Raw genomic sequence first — 11,834 nt, 5'->3', positions numbered from 1 at the left:
TCTTCTCAGTGTTTATCCGTTCGTACTTTTAATTGGGAAAGTACTATACTATTCTAGTAGCTAAGTAAAAGAATTGTTCATTGGAGTTGAAGAAGGAATACTTTGATTAAAAAGGAAAAAAAGATCAGGTCGAACGTGTTTATATACTCGTCCTTTTGAAAGCATTGAGTTCTATTAGTAAAATTGAGATCAAGGTATGTTTATGTTCAGTCGAAATACATTTAGCATGCCCAAAATGATTTTGTTTCTTACAAATAGCGAGTACACGATTAGGCAATCAGGCGAGGATTCAACATTATCACCTTCCTCGGCATAAAAAATAAAAAAAAGAGAAGGCGGTTTCATGATCGAACTTGTGGGCAGCAAGAGCGTTGGGCTTAAAAGGAAATTTAATCTAAAAGCTTAAATAGTTAGATAAAGAGGTTACATGTGTGTAAAGGTCTAACGATTGATGTGGGATAACGCTGTAATCGTCGTCCGATATGCCAATTGGACTGAAAAATGCACGGTAAATCTAAGAACGGTGAATTAAATGAGAAATAAAACTTTCAAAGGGATTTGAATAAAGAAAGTCTAATTCAAAAACTTTCGAAGGGATTTGAAGACAGAAAGTCTAATTCAAAAAGAAGGCGAAGCGGGGAAATCACTTTAACAGAGAATGCTCACGTATATTAATGCTTAAATCACCGCCAATACAAAAACCAATGAAGCTTTTAGGCGAGTCGTGATAAAAAACCTAAGGGATCAAAACTGTGAAATTGAGGAATATTTGCATAATAGTAAAACGAAGATAGAATGGAATGTTTTTGGTTTTGTGAGATTTAGTAGGACCACAGCCAACTGTTCTAAAAGTTTAAACTGTTAAATGAAGGAATCATAGTCTGGTCTTTTTACTTAATACTAAGTTTAAAAGCTTAAGCCGTTAGAGTAAGGCGTGGTTTAATATGTAAATATACTAATAGGTTTGAAGGGAACCAAATAACCATGGGGTGAAAGTGGTTAAAGATATAGAGACTGTGAGAGGGAAAAGAAAAGAAAAAAAGCCACGAGTATCCGTTTGTTTCGAGGAAATCGAATGATTTAGAAAGTAATTTTCAAAAATATTCGCTTATATCGTTTGAAATTATTAATTAATGAATATTGTTTTTATTATTCGCAGAGATTTATGTTCAAATTTTTTTGTGAACGATAAAAATATTTTTCGTTTATTCATTTTTATATGCGATACAAATGATCATTTTTTTAAAAAATATTTTCCGAAAATCATTCATTTTCCGCGAAATAAACAGAGGATAAACACTTAATTTTTTTACGATTGAAGTTGACTGTATACATTACTTCGTTAAAAGTTCGAACAAAGGGTATTTTTTAAAAGATCAAATCTTATTTTTAGAAAATTCAAGTCGTGAGCTTTTCGTGAGTGCAAAAGTCGGGTCATGTGAACATAAAAGTCACATGCAGGTAAAGTTTGGTCAAATTTGGCTAAAACTTTTATGAATATAATTTTTTTTTATAATTTCAACAAAAAAAAAAGGCTAACTAGCGCCGTTTGGTCCCCAGGGTAGCCCAGCGCTAAGCAAAAAAAAGCCCAATTCGCGTTACTAACTTGATTTTTCTTTTTGCGAGATTATTCTGGGTAAATGAAATAGGCTCGTCCTAATGCTAAGATTAGGCTAGAATATTTAGTAAAATAGCCGTCGCTCCGTTGGCTTTGAATTAAGCTTTTCCTGAATAAATAGATTGTCATAAAGTTGAAATTAACATTTGAAAAAACAAAAATATATACACTTATAGTTTGCTGAAATATACGATAAATTTCTATAGTTTCCCCAGGCCATTATTATACTTGTTCAAATAATTGCATTAGAAAGCCCCATTGCATGAAGCCAACCCCACAAATCGAAATAACGAGGGAAATTGTCCGAGAATACTTATATTTTCCAAAAAAATATTTTTCAAACTATAGTTCTTTTCTCTGAACATATTTCGAGCTTTGAAAACCCTACAACGAGCTCGAAAGGACGAAAATACCCGAATCTAAGTAGGGCAAATAATAACATGGCTCCGTGAATTTCAAAAGTCAAAACTAAGCTTGCATGATGACTAAATAAAGCGTCACTTAGTCACTTGCATGCATATACACATCAGAAAATTAGAACGCACGCATACTGGCGCATCATTAATCACATTTCCAAAATGCAAGTACACACGACATGCAGTCAGTCGGGCATAAATAAATGAGGAGGAATCTTTTCCTGATTATGTCTTTGAAAAAATCAAAATTTTGCCTCGATATTTTAGGGAATTATTTGGTAATTGCATTGAAATGACTTAATTGAATAATGCAGTATCGAAAGAGTGTCGTAGGATGCTAAGCAAAACCCTTTTTCCATTGTAGTAGCCGTGCTATCTCTAGGATCCCTGATCCCGAGATGAAGCAGAGGCCGCTACAAGAGGGAATAAAAGTGCCATCTTTCTTTGATAAGCGATAAACTAGGAACAAGTCGTATAGAATGACTCATAGACTTATTAACATCGTTGCATGACTGTGTCTCTCAAAATTTCTTGCAAGTGGTGCGCATAATGCCTAATTTTTGGACTTGATGATGCGCAGTGTCGAAGAAGCATTCCATATCTCTCCAAGCGACCAATGGGACGCGCCATCTCCAAAGAGAAGAAAGTTAGAGGATTTGATTGAACAAAATAAAAGTTGGAACACCAGATCGTACAAACGATGAAACTTAAGGTACTGAGGGTGTGTTTGGTTCAGCATTCCCAATGAACTTTCAGCCTCGAAAGCCCTTTAGAGAAATGCTGAGGCGTTTGGCGAGTATTTCTGATGGGCTTTTGACCGAAAGCCAGCATTGGGAATGTTGAAAGCCCAAGGCTAGTCCGGACTAGCTTTGGGCTTTCAGCATTTGCCTGACGCTGAAATCAATTTTTTTTCTTCCCAAACTATCCTCACTAATTCTTTAATATTCTAATTTTGCCCCTCATGACTGTTCATCTTCTTTGGGCTGAAGGCAGCCGGCCAGAGCCGCCCAAGGCCAAATCGGGACGGAGAAGTGTTGACGAGGGGCCAGCGAGGTCGCCCGACCCCGATGATGGCCATCGGCGGCTGTAGCCCATCGTCGGCTCTGGTGAAAGGTAAGCTTTTTTTTTTTTAATAAAAAAAACCCAAAGTCCTTTGCAAAATAAGATTTGCCAAACACTACTTTGCCCAAAAGTAGCTTCACAAAGGATTTTTTACCAAAAGCAATTTGCATTTCCCCAAGGAGCTTTAAGTTAAAGGTATTTGCATTCGTCTAAAGCCCCTTGGGAATGCTGAGCCATACGCACCCTGAATTTGTACTTAGCCCAAACATTATTGTTATCTTTTGTGGCGGGCTCATCCTCAATATCTTTTTCATTGGTTTTGTTGCATTACTGTGGTCGTGAAGGTGGATCAAACATTCCTATTAAACAAGTGTTATCATATAACTTTTAGAAAAAAAAATTGTTATCATATAAGGTAAAAGGACTTAAAATTACGACTCCATTTATTTCACGAAAAATAAATGATTTAGATAGTATTTTTCAAAAATACTGAATGAAAAATCTTTTACATCGTACATGAAAATGTATATACATAATGGTTAATACCACGAAAAACCTCAAACTGGTATATTTGTGACAAATTTACCTAAAACTAATTTTTTGACTACAAAAAACTGTAAATTGGTATACTTGTGATAAATTTACTATAAGTTAAATTGGATTAATATAAAACAAAACCACATATTCGTATATCTGTGACAAATGGAGGGTAAAATGCCAAACTGATACATCCATCAACTGCCACGTGTCATTTAACTCAGTAATTTGACAGTAAAGTTTAACGAAAACTAACGGAGGGTAAATTTATCACAATTGTACCAATTTAGAGTTTTTGGTGGTCAAAAAATTAGTTTGGAGTAAATTTCTCATAAGTGTACCAATTTGGGGTTTTTCGTTATATTAATCATACATAAATTGTCATCGATAATGAAAATATTTTTCATTGACTAATTATTTTAAGCGATACAAATGATCATTTTTAAGAAAATGTTTTCCAAAAACATTTATTTTCCGTGAAACGAACGCTTGAAATGATCATTTTTAAGAAAATATTTTCCAAAACATTTATTTTCCGTGAAATGAACAGAACCGTATAAAAATAAAACCTTAAGGCCAGAAAAATATAGATAAAGACAAAAAAAGTCCGACCTGCCGGATTCGAACCAGCGACCTAAGGATCATCTGCAACGACTACAGTCCTCCGCTCTACCAACTGAGCTAAGGTCGGATGGATGACACTTCTTCCACCTTTAAATAATAATATTATTAATTACTCTTCCGACAAAAATGTAAATAAGAAAAGGCAAAGCTAAATAATCTCAGAGGAATAAAATTTCTTTCACTAATTGGTTTATGGTTTGACTTGGAAATTTCTGAAATTAATCGACCCAATTTCATCATCGTTCTCTCCCTTTCCACGAAGTACTTGTGATTTCTCCTTTCAATGAATTATGGGATAACTTGCTTACGATATCATTTATTTTATCGAAACAAAAATTTTCATATATAAAAAAACTAGTTGTCTTTTCATATATAACTTGCCTATGCATGCGCATGCTTGAGAATGGAGAAAATAAATAATAAATTATTTGAGTTTTTTAGGGAGTGATTTTAGTGGAAATAATTACACCGTGCTTCAAAAAACCACCCACTTAAGTGTGTATAAAGACAGATTTGGATTTTGATATTGTAAGAATCATAGATATATTGAGGGCATTTAAGCATATTAGATAGTGGACATCGGATTCAAAAGTTCCTTTTATATATAGCATGAATAAATAGATAAAATACCGATCAGAATTGCGCTCGAAATAAAAAGAAAACTCTATCTGGTCTAGTACTAAGCATAGATACTAATCAAAATACTTGGTTTGCTCATTGTTTGACTCAATATCAAGTTTACAATTCTTCAAATCCATATACTTGATTGGATCCATCAAAACATAAAAAATCATACTTGACAACACATTTGCATACCCTACAAAAAATCCTTGCATATTAGCCATCTTTCAAGTGGCCCAACAAATTAGGGCACAAAATATTCCAGTCTCTTCTTTTTCTCTGGCATGTCGGACAAGACAGTCCAAAATCCAGAAAATTACAAAATGTGAGTGCGGACGAAAATGGATTGATGCTCCCCAATTAATATTTTATGGGGGAATTTCGCTAAGGCGATCTTTTTCTTGGGGCCAATGAGGAAATAATGATGCTCACCAAACTAATTTCCAGCCATTCATTCTATCTCCTTCTCATAAGCCATCCAATTACTATTATTCCAACTCGACGAATAAATTAAGATTATATTGCCGAAGCTCGTATAATTTCCGTCACGTGTATATAATACCAAGCGACGCATTCAAAGGATAAGGGATGATATTGTACAAAGTTAAGTTGATCCTACGTATTGCGAGAATAGACCATACCCTGTCAATCGGACACAACAGCATAGATACCGATTCAGATGATGGAGGATGTGACGCTTCGACTGCGAGTCTGCGACAGAACTTGGCCCAAGACCTAACCACTTCGATTGGTCCATCGTCATATTAAATGTTTGACCCTGCTCTTACTTGATTATTCTTCTTCTAGAAAGGTTCGAATTCAATGCAAATATGCAATGCCAGTACCGAACCCCCTTTGTTTTTTAGCCTTCAGAATCTCATGGGAGATCAATTTTTTCTGTATTGGTATGCATGATCTGATGATATTGTCGATCACAATTGGGTTGAATTTTCTAAAAAACCCCCTAACTTTAAGTCAAGTTCCAAATTTGGCCCGAACTTTTTTTTGTCTTAAAAAAATATCCAAACTTTAGGTCTAGTCCCAAATTTGTCCCAAACTTTTTTTTTATCTAAAAAAAAACCCCCCACTTTAGGTTCAGTTCAAAATCTGCCTCGAATTTTGTTTTGTGTAAAAGAATTAGCAAATTTCAATTTATTTTCAAAAATATACCCCTGTGATCTAGTCTCAATTTGACGCGGCACTTCCACGTTGATAAAAAATCCACATCAGCAAAGTAATGGGCCGATAGGTACATACCGACGTCGCATTTTTACTTCTATAACAAATCCATCCCAATAAAAATTGTTGAAATTCTCTAAAATAAAACCATTCTAGGATATGAAAGTTAGGGACGATAACATATCCACCCCAAAAAACTTTTTTTAATTTAAAAAAAAACTAATTTTTAGGTTTAGTCCAAATTTGCTGTGAATTTTTCTTTGTCTAAAAAAAAGCCCCATTACTTTGTTGATGTGAATTTGTTATTGATGTGGAAGTGTTACGTCAAGTTTGGACTGGATCACGGGGGTATATTTTTGAAAATAAATTGAATTTTAGTGATTTTTTTTACACAAAACAAAATTCGGGGTAGATTTGGAACTAGACTTAAAGTTTGGGGTTTTTTCTGAGACAAAAAAAAGTTTGGGGCAGATTTGAGATTGGACCTAAAGTTTAGGGTTTTTTCTAAGATAAAAAAAAGTTCGGGGCAGATTTGGGACTTGACCTAAAGTTTGGGGTTTTTTAGGGAATCAGGCCTCACAATTGGTGATACTTCTTTTCACTTTTTTTTTGTAAAACGCAGTCGCCATGTCGAAAATCCGTTTGCTTATTGTTTCGTCATGTCGTCATTGGATCGGCCGCATGAAATGACTTTTCGAAGCCGGCATCACGATGATTTTCCGGAAGCAGCGCCGGGTGTTGATTCGCGTGGGCTCTAATGCTGAAAGAGGTTCCTAAGACTTAACCCGAGCTAGAGGTCGAATTTGATTTGGACGTTCGGTGATCATAGTTAGTCGTGGATACAAAAAAACTTAAATTATGTCGGGGAAATGAAAACCTCATAAGGTCTTTAGCTCAATAGGGCGATATTGAAGGATAGATATCGAGATTGTATTGATTGGTATATGACTATTAAAGACTTAGATCGAGCATCAAAAGCGACTACCAACGCTCTCTGAGTCCGTCATTTGCAATAGTAGTTAACAAGAAACCAATTAACATGGCCGAAGTTATTATGTCAATGACATTCTCTCTCTCTCTCTCTCTCTCTCTCTAGAAGGAAGGGAGGAAATATTAGGTGCATTAAATATATCACGTAGGATTTGCATTAAACCACACAGAGACCGACAAAGGGAAGAGGTCAATGGTACAAATTTTTGTAAGCAATTTTAGCAATCCAAACTGTCTTCTTTTTCTTTTTTTTTCGATTCAGTAACGATGTGGTGTCCGAACTATCTTATTTTCTTTTGGTTTAGAGCTCTCATCCTTCTGTACTTATACATTTGAACTTCTCAAAGTTCCCAAAGCTTAACCGAGAGAGAGAGAGAGAGAGAGAGAGAGAGAGAGAGAGAGAGAGAGAGAGAGAGAGAGAGAGAGAGAGAGAGAGAGAGAGAGTTGTAGTTGAACTCCATGCTATAATCTCTAAATGTGTTTGGTTCGGGGACATTCGATATCCTTTTCAATCCATTTTACAGTTCAAAAGCTCCTCCCCCACCGACGGCCCCTCCTGTTCTCATCTGGCCTGTGCGTGCACACATTCCATTCCACCCCCCCTTTTGATTCCTTTCTTTTCTGCATTATCGCAATGTTGTCGTGGAAGCAACTTCAACAACATGTTGATTTTGTGGGGAACGAGGCATGTTCTCGTAATAAACCTCGTAATCATGCATCGGGTCCTCTTTGCTTTCTTCGGGTGTGCTGTAGTTGTCGAGGGTTACGTGCTGTCGTCCTCTTCGAATGGGGGGAAAGGAGTGGATGTTTTCATGCATGGGGCTCGTGCGGATTTAGCATTTGGGGTCCGGTTAGAGAGAGGCATTGAAAGGTTAGGGCAAATGGGGTTTTCTTTTGACTGCTTCTTTGTGGTGGGATTTCTAATATACAAGATTAGGTGTCCTCCTTTGTTTGATGCCATTTCCATCATTTTCTGTTCCTTTCTAGGGCACTAGATTAGGGCTCAATCTATACAAGTTTTTTGGAAATAGATATTAGGTATTGAGGAAAAAAAAACGAAATACAATGGCTATGTTCGTTTCGCAAAAATAAATGATTTATAAAATATTTTCCTAAAAACGATCGCTTGTTAAAATGAGTAAACAAAATTCTTATCGCTAACGAATATCTACAGACATAAATTATTATCAATGATGAAAATATTTTTCATTGAATAATTATTTTAAGCGATACAAGCGATTGACATATATTTTGTGTATACGATGAGATTCTTTCATCATTGACTTTTAACCGTAATGGTTTGGTCTTTTCCCAACTTCTAAATGGCAAAAGGGAGAGTTTTTTACTTTCCTTATCAAAATTTAAGATATTGTTCTAAATTTAAGAAAGTATATAAGAAAACTATGTGTGAATTAATGTGTTAACATCCATAAATTGTGAAAGTTTCGGGTGCTTAAGTGCACTGCAATAACAAAACGGAAATTATAAAGTAAAAATCACTTTAAATATGCTCTAAATGAGTAGGTATAGCTGAGAATTTTCCCGTTTATAAGAACATGATCGTTGGGATCTTCGTCTTTTGGCGTTGTGGAATGCTAATTCGTCCAACACGTAATCGAGCCCTTGGATCTAACTCTAGTTTTCATTGACAGCTTCCTTCGTGCATGCACTTAGCTAGCTAACTTTTCCATCATCTAGAAGGGGGGGGGGGGGGGGGGGGTGTGAATTGAATGCAAATTGATCGATTTTAATGCGGAAGTAATTGATCTCAAGTAAAGTCCGAACAACGTTTAGATTTTAGTCAGACTTTGAATGGCAAACAGACAAATGAGCAATAAAGAGATTTAGGGAATGAAGAATATGCACACAGATGTATAGTGGTTCGGCTTAGTTCAAGCCTACGTCCACTCTCCCATACTGACAGCCTACTGGCAGGATTACACTAGATGATCAATCAAGAGATTACAAGTTCTGAGTGATATTCAGAAGGATCACTCTATCTCTTTTACAACAAGTCTCTCAAGATCACAGATTTAAGCTCGAGAAAGACAAGTAAAAAACTGGTTAGAGTTTGCTCAGACTTTGGAATGGATAATTCTGGATTTCGTCTCTCTACTACTGCTCTTCGACGATTTGCCTCTTTTTATACTCCTTCACTTCCAAACTAGTTGTTGGACAGTTTTCAGATGATCCTTTTCCAATCTTCATCTTGAATAGATTTGTATAGAAAGGATTGAGTAGCCGTTGAGTGATAAATCAGAATCCCGCTAAATCTGATTGCCCATACAACCAAAGATTTGGTTTCCATAAGTAGAGCTTCTCCATTTAGAAATAAACTTGTCGTGGGATTTGATTGTCAATCAACTTAGGATATCTTGCTATGTAAATATTCCTTGCAAAATAGCCTTTTAAGATCGAATCAATTAATTCTTTTCATTGGTGAAATCCAAACCAGATTACTAGCCGTTATTTACGTTCCGAGTAAGCGACAAAGTCTAAATAAAGTCTTTGCGCTCAGAACTTGACGTCAGAGTGGTTTGTTAGGTAAATTCTGAATATATTGATTCCAGTATATAAACCGAGGTACTTCAACTTCTTTGTATGAAGTCTAAACTCTGTTTTTTGCGGTGCAGAACCTGGATTTCTTCTTAAAGTCTGGACTTCCAGAATGTAATTGCCTGGACTTAGAATACTTCAAAAGCATATGTCAAACTTTACTTATGGATAGTTTTGTCAACTTCAAAATATATTAGGAGGTTTTCCCAACACAATCGACCTTGTTTTTTTAAACCAATTGGTAGTTACTCGACTATGATACTTAACTTTATTATCATTTTTGCATCTCGTAGGTATCTAAACGTAGGATTTAGGAACATCCTAGGAACCGAGAAGCTGCTAGTTGGCGATCCTCAGTTTGCAAAATTTGAAGTACCAAATTATCAATGACTAAGGCCGAAAATATTTTGACAACGAAAGGGGTTCAAGTGATAGCGTTGTTTAATGACTTGGTTAGTGATGTTGGCGTGGAACAGTGAGTTGATGCGATGCTCAGTGGAAGCTATATATATCACGGTTGAATTGAGTTCATTGATGACCGATATTTCTGCATTCGAGATAATATGTCACAAGAGGATGTGACCATGAAGAAGTTTTCAGTGATGGAGAATCTTGCGGACATGTGGACTGAGTTCATCCCTCTGGACAAGTGCGAGCTCAGCTTATCTATGGTGGTTGAGTGTCCGCCAGTGTGTTGCGAGAGCCGGCATGGATCATGATGAGCACTATGATTTCATCGCAAACATCGAGTTTAGGTGGAGAATTGTTAAAACATGTCTCGAATTTAAGCTTATTACGTGAAACTTGATCCAATAAACGGGCGGCCCATATTATTTGGATGCTCATAGTATAGGTACCTCCAGCTGGATCGAATCACGCGAATCTCTAGTAATTTCATTCTCTCGCATTTAGTATTGAATTGCAAGATCCGTTAACTTCCGTCGTTTAAGAACAATTATCATATGATCAGCAAGAAATTACAAGAAAGTTGAATAGGAGAGCTTGAGAAAGAGAGGTGCCCCCATCATCACGTCTCTTTCATCCGATGAGCTTTGCTAATGAAAAGTGGCTAATAGGCCAGGAGATTTTCCTCTTGTCATTGCAGCAACAGAGAGTTTAGATTTGAATAAGGTTAAAGAATGACAGGTTGTAACCTCGGGGTCCGATTAAAAAGCTATGGTCATTTCTTCAATCTTCTAATCATTGGATGGATGTAACTAGCTCATACATGTGGAGAGAGAGAGAGTGTGTGTGTCTTAATTGCTTTGTATCTTGTTAGTTCTCCATGTATTGAATCGAACATTCTCGTGTTCTGACTTCTTGGAATGGTAAGTGGAGGAATGGGTCGGCTTAGAGTCGCTAGAGAGGAGGACAGGGAAGTGCGTAAGAAGCCGGCTATAAGATTTTGCTTGTTTCGCAAAACATAAATGATTGTGAAAGTATTTTCTTAAAAATAATCGCTTGAAATAATTAATCGATAAAAAATTATTTTAATATTGATAATAATTTATATCTAAATATTTTCGTGGACGATAATTTTTTTTTTTGTTCGTTCGTTTATTTTTGTAAATAATATGAGCGATTGTTTTTCTCGGCTCACCTGGCATTGCATGGGCTATTCCGCAATCGAAGATCTGTTAGCTTGTGACACAAGTGTGCTAAACTATCAAATGCTTGATTATTGTTCTCTCAAGCATCTTAACTTAATTTATACAATCTGGTACTGGACTTAAAATTGGGGGATTTTTAGGGTATTAGGCCCAAAACATCAACAAAAAGATGAAGAACTCCTAAAGGGAGGGAAGAGGCAATGAGATAGGCATCGCTTACCTTTTAAAGACATAATTGCATGCTCCGAGCGTGGTGAGCCCAACTGTGTAGAAACGCTTAGATGTAGGCCCCACCTCATCTAACTATGTGTACGAGTTGAGCTCTCGTGCATACGGGACAAACATGGTTTTTTTTCTCGCTGTAGACATCGATTTCTTTATGAAAATGAAGATATATCTCTTTACAGAAAATCATAGAAATCGACGTAGATATGTTTAAGGAGTCTCTAGTAAGGTAATTTTCCTCGGAATAATATGAATATGGAACTTATAAGTCAACTCACAAATCTTATCCATTTAGAATATGCGGTCGATTTCGCCCTCAACGTACCAAAAAAGAAAAAAAATGCAAAATACGAAGGGGCTTCTGCTTTATTTGGAAGTGACAAGTGATAGACCCTC

General features: G+C 36.1%; 1 non-coding gene across 1 annotated transcript; it reads right to left on the bottom strand.

Annotated features, from left to right (window-relative positions):
* Positions 1–4,239: 4,239 nt before the first annotated feature.
* On the bottom strand, positions 4,240–4,324 carry TRNAY-GUA (transfer RNA tyrosine (anticodon GUA)). The gene is given in 2 exon segments: positions 4,240–4,275; positions 4,288–4,324. It is a non-coding gene; the product is annotated as a tRNA-Tyr (tRNA).
* Between the last annotated feature and the right edge of the window lie 7,510 nt (positions 4,325–11,834).

Source organism: Syzygium oleosum, unplaced genomic scaffold, assembly GCF_021117445.2.
Source record: "Syzygium oleosum isolate NSW1041296 unplaced genomic scaffold, Sole_v2.1 Sole_v2.12, whole genome shotgun sequence".
Taxonomy (NCBI): domain Eukaryota; kingdom Viridiplantae; phylum Streptophyta; class Magnoliopsida; order Myrtales; family Myrtaceae; genus Syzygium; species Syzygium oleosum.
This window is presented reverse-complemented; position numbering and strand designations above follow the sequence as displayed.